Genomic DNA, 6,002 nt, shown 5'->3' with positions numbered 1-6,002 from the left:
AATAGCCAAAAAACTCAGTGTATTTTAACATTTGGATAGGGTGCAAAAACTTTCAGAAACTCTAACTGAGAATCGGAGGGCGGGAAGATATGGAGTAATCTAGATGTAAAAACATAATCCTGGGCAGAAACAAATTTTAAAAAGGTGGACAGTTCCAAGACATTGAGGAATTGTGGAAATGAACAGAGGGGGTTAAGCAGGGCTAAGGACAGGACAAGGGAAAGTGAGATGCTGCATATAATTTGTATTCAGAAATCAGAATACCATGTCAAACTGTGTTTTTGTCATTGTTATGGCTGTAAGAGTGACCATAAAGGCGATATACAAATAATGAAGAATACAAACGTCTACAAGCAGGAAAACATAAATGCTAGCACCTTGGAGACTATGTCACTTAGAGGTCCAACTTCATAAATAAAGCCCAAGTTCCATAGTACCTGAACACAGGACATAGATATGTACCAAACTGTACCATTTTATGCAGCTGCATTTTAAGATACAGAGGGAAGCAATGATAGTTTTAGACCAAATACTGCAGAATTAAAACATGTTGAGATTAAGATAGCAAAATTTGAACCCTGGTGGAACAATGTCCTAATCAAGTGTGCAGAGCATTATTTTTATACACCCATCGCTTTGAAAATCAGAACGGTTAGACATAGCAGCCTGCTGCTGCAATAATGTGGATCCTGCACCATTATGTAGTGGTGAAGAACCTGCTGAACCACAAGGCAAAGCTTGTGATTTATTGGTCAGTCTATGTTCCTTCCCTCATCCACAGAAACAGGATCATGACAAAAAGAACAAGAACCTTGAAATAAGCTGCTGAAATTACTAAATGTAGTTGACCAGGGTGGCTTTGATAATTTACCATGTGCAAAAGTAATGTGTATTTTCATGTAACACAAAACTAAATAGCAATACGGAAGCTACATAATTTCCAACAATATACCACAGAAGCTTTAGCTGCAATAGGTGAAGTGTTAACATTTTCATAATGCTGGACTTTGTGTTGCATGTTTGTTTACTGTTATTTGGTATCCATCTAATCATTGTTATTTGCTGCACAATGATACTCTATGTATGAACAATATAACACTGTGGTGTCTGTGTGTCTCAGTCAAGCCTGGCTGTTCTGTATTAAGTCCCAATACTGTATGTGGATAACAACATACATCTGTGCCATATTAATTGTGATACATTGGTGTTATAACAGTATGGGGCAATGTTGATCATAGCTGTTAGTTCTAATGACATTTCAAATAATCAATGCAATGTCACTTTTTTTTTCTTTCAAAATGAGTTAAAGCACTCATCAATACAATGTTTTAACTAATGAAATTTTATTTTTGTATATGTGATCATATGTAAGTGTTTGAAATGAGCATCCTCCTTAGGATGGCTGGAGTCAGATTTAGAAATAAGAGAAGGAACTCCATCATCCAGGAAAGGCTCAGAGTATAGCTGCTGTTCCTTTGTATTTAAAGAAGTGAGCAGAGGAGATTTTGATTTTAGGAGGCATTTTGGTCCTCTCCATTTGGAGATCTTCCAGACATGTCCAACTGTTTGTTCAGATCCCTAACCAGATAAATGTGTATATATATATTTTCTTGTCAGGGAATCACTTGGGATTTCCCAAAGTGAGCAAAAAAATGTTTCCAAAAAGCAAGATGTCTGAGTTTTCCTCCTGGACCTCTTTGTAACAGGGTAATACCAGTTTGCCCAACAGAAATGTTGTATAATGTTCATGTTAAGAGACAGACCGATATGGAAATACACTGTTGGCATCATGTTTTACATTCTTAAATAACAATTTGGTCATGCTGTAAGTTGTTTCTCTCTTTTTGATGCCTGCCTGAGTTTCTGTGTTGGTTTTGAAATTACACTTAAATTATCCTACACCCAGTTGCACTCAAGCTGCAGCATCACAAGAAGCACAATATATCAGTATGTTTCCATGTTTCACTATAAGTAACATTAACCCAGGACACAATTATGCAATGGGTTTAGTTTATACGAAATAAAGGGAAATAAACACTATTTGATAACTGACTATAAACAGTCATTCAAAGGGATTTTGGTTATTTCCATTTCAGAACCAGTTACATAGAATGACCAGCTAGCTTTAGAAGTATTGATTACATCTAACAGCAAGCGGGGTACATCCAGCTTGAAGCCCTTGTTCAATTTTACCAGAATATTATGAAAGGATTAAATAAGTAGAATTGGGGTGAAACCAATTAATGGTTATTAGTTAAATGATTATAACTGTAATTTGCTTACACCACAGGGTTCTTTGTATTTTGCATAAATGTTGGACTGCTGTACTGGCTTTTAAGGTCCAGTTGCCTTCATCAATTTATTAATTTAAACCAATGCTATCAGCAGAGTTATTAATCACCATCCTAAGAAATTGTCTCTATTTATTCAGTTGTGACCCAAAAGGAGGGTGGATCTGACCTGAGTGATAAATCCTTCACTGCATAAAATCACCAAAAAATACCACAGGTTAAAACACAATGAGACCTTTTTTGCTCATAATCACACACAGTATTATTGTAATAATACTAATTCTAATAACCATGCAGACACTAAACTCTATGGAACATAAGCACTAGTAAATAAAAGCAGACAAAACTTAATGTATTCCAAGACTGAGGAATACATTGAAATATAAAAATTTTACATTTAAATAACCAATAAGGTTTGGATCATGTTTGAAACCTCCACCCTATGGTCTTTAGTGTAATGGTTTTTATTCAAATTTATTTTAACCTGGCAAAAGCAAGACTAATCCGTGTAGTTCAATTTGAATTCTACACGGCATCAATGGTCTCGGTACATGTTTGATTTGAAATTGGAAATCCAAATTCACGAAAGAAAACTGTGTATTTACAAGTAATTCGCAAACTAGCAATATAAACTATAAATGAAATAGTTTTTACAAAAATAAATGGTGCAAGGGTGCTCTATTCCTCTGGGACACTACGAAAATACACAAAAAAAAAAAAAAAACAGAGAGGGAAGAAGGGAGCTGAAATAGGAGAAAAGGAAGTCATTAATTATTTTTAATTTCATTTTGGAATTGAGAAACAGGTAACAGGTCAGGTTTTTGTTTCTGATTTGAGTTCTCAAAATAAAACCACAAAAATGGTCTCGTCTTTTTGTTTTTTCTATTTATTTTTTTTCTTCATTTATTTGAAATGGTTTATTTTCTGATTTTGGATTTTTCATTACAAAACTGAAATTGAATGGCCACCTCGTACATGGACCATTAGTCTAGTAGGGCTTTGGGGGAAAGTGTTCACTAAAGGGAGGGACATTCATTGCAATTCTTAAAGCTTATTGAGTAAGGAGCTCCATGTCGAGCTTTTAGCCAATCAGCGGTATCCCATAGTTTACTTTCAAAACTATGGGATTTAACAAACAATTCCAACTCTTAACAAATCCAGTCAGGAGAAACATGCAACCACTCATCTACGAAGGAAAAAATTCCATTCTTTAGCTCATTTAAAATATAGTAAGTAATACTAGATGAGATTCTTGCTAGAAGCCCTGTTTGTTTTGCTTGGGCCTTCCACTTCTGGTTGATGTATTGACATCATACACGTCACTGTATTTCAGTGTTCCAAAACATTTCTGCATCAGGGCCAATGCATCTGTTGGCTCCTGGCAAAATGTATTTTGCAAATTCACAAATCTTGCGACCGTTCATGTTGCTTGCAAAATTGTAAAATGGTAAATGGCCTGTATTTATATAATGCATTATCTAGTTTGGAGATTTGACCAAAGTACGTTACATTACATTCAGTAATTTACACATTCACTGACACACTGATGGTGGAAAGGTGAAAATACACAGGCACCACCGGGCCCTCTGATCACCATCAGTAGGCAATGCAGGTAAAGTGTTTTGCCTTTGAGAAGCTTGAACTCCTGCATCCAACGCCACCTTTGCAGGGGGGAGTTCTGCTTTGATCCTATATCTTTTGTTTTTATTGTTGCTGCAGGTATCCTTGGATCTATGTATTTCCAGAAATACAGGATACAAATGAAATAAATAAAGAAAGAGGTAGATGATTTTCTGCATTCCGGTATACTTTAACAATTTGTTAAATATCTATCTTTACCTATATAAGCACACATACTCTAGATCAGGGCTGACAAACTTATTTTTATACCGTCCCATCTTTGGCATCATTAAGTCTTTAAAAGGACCAGTTGAAGCTGTATAATTAACATTTGTGATTTTATCATTTTATTCATTTACTCATTCAAGAGGATACTGCTCTGGTATTAAAACTTTTATTTAATAAATTTTGTAGGTAAAGTTAGTTTGTACACCTTCATGATGTGATGATTGCTGTGATGGGTAAGATTTTGCCCATGGGCATTAGGTTGGATACAACCACACCACACAATTAGGATCTATATTGTAACTATGAATTTAGGCAGCAACCATTACCATGTACAGTATAACCATGTATCAAGAATTCTGAACATGCTTCTGATCCTCCAAAGAAAAACAAGGTCCTGCATTACAATATTATCAATGTCAGTTTAAGTAGTACACCATTTAAATAAGATCTTTTTGCTTCTTAGTGGTATGTTTTGAATTAAGGTCCAAGGCTTTGGCAATGTTTGTAATGGAGGTAAATGCAAAACTCAATATTGAATCTGACAGTTATTCAGCCTCTGGAAACGAAAAAAGAAAAGCTAAAAAGGTAACTTATTAAAAAAAGGTTGACATGTCTCTTGCGCTACAAAAGCCATTTTCTCCTGAATGCCATGGAATTTAAACCTCAGGATTTGCTTTACAAGGAAAAAACAAATCCCGGGGAATTCTGGCTGTTCCTATTATTCTGAAAGGCCCCAGGATATTTGTTTAAATTAGCTTGAGAAAAAATGCATTCCACATTCATTTCAGCAAGTGAAAGTAATAACAATGCAGAACTGGTTTCACATTTTACATCCATTATTGTGCAGTTTAATTATAAAACTTTGTATACTCCCTTCAAAATAACCTATTTCCTTGATGATCTCGTTTCAGCTGATAAACAGTGGATGACCAGCTATAGAGTGATTCAGCTGAACAATGTTTTCCATTATAAGGTTGCACTGGAACCATAAGCAGAAAATTTTAAAATTACTACTTTTTTATCATCCTAAAGCAGGCCGGATTTTTTGTTTCATACCTGCATGATTAATTCAAAATAGCAAAAACGGAATAATACTTATTTTCTTTCATTATAGTAACAATCAGGTAAATCTCATATCAGATATGTACAGAAACAGAAAATATTTTAGTCAAAATTGTGTTTATTTGTGTCATTTCAGAGGAAAAACTAACTGATACCATGACTATCTAATTCTATAAAAATTATTATATTACTAAGTTGAAATTGTAGAACAGAGAGTCAAAGATGTCAAGACTCAAAATGAGGATCTTGGCAGTAGGGAGGTTCTATTAAAATTGTGGTCTCTCGTCTTACCAAGCTGTCACCATAAAACTATGAAAAATAAAAAAAGTAATCATGTATAAATCAGTAATGCACAACATGTCATCTACAGTAAAGGCACTTTGCAAAGACAATTCAATTAAGACAGACTGGTCAAAAATCTACAAGGTTTCCCTCGAGACCCAGTTGACTGCTTTGAATTATTGCCTTTTCAGGATTCGTTCTTTCTGGATAAGCAGGCAGACAGGCCTGTCTGCTGATCTTTGCCGCTCTAATATAATTCTTAAGGCATACTTAAAAGTAGGTTCATAATCTTGATGAACAACTCGCATGGATGAAGGTTTGAGGTGCTCTCTCTCTAGCTTAACGATGGGGCAACTCAACTCTCAAGCATTGACTGCGACACATGCATTTCATCAAGTGGACTGACTCACAAGCAGCACGTCAAATGTTCTCAATCTTAAACAAATGCATGCACATACTAGTGATGTGCGAAGCAATACTAAAATATAGATAAATACCACAACATTGGGCTCTAAAATC

The sequence above is a fragment of the Cyprinodon tularosa genome, unplaced genomic scaffold, assembly GCF_016077235.1.
Source record: "Cyprinodon tularosa strain WSP-4 unplaced genomic scaffold, ASM1607723v1 ctg43, whole genome shotgun sequence".
In the NCBI taxonomy this organism is placed as follows: domain Eukaryota; kingdom Metazoa; phylum Chordata; class Actinopteri; order Cyprinodontiformes; family Cyprinodontidae; genus Cyprinodon; species Cyprinodon tularosa.
The sequence above is the reverse complement of the archived record's forward strand: the minus strand, read 5'-3'. Positions refer to the sequence as shown.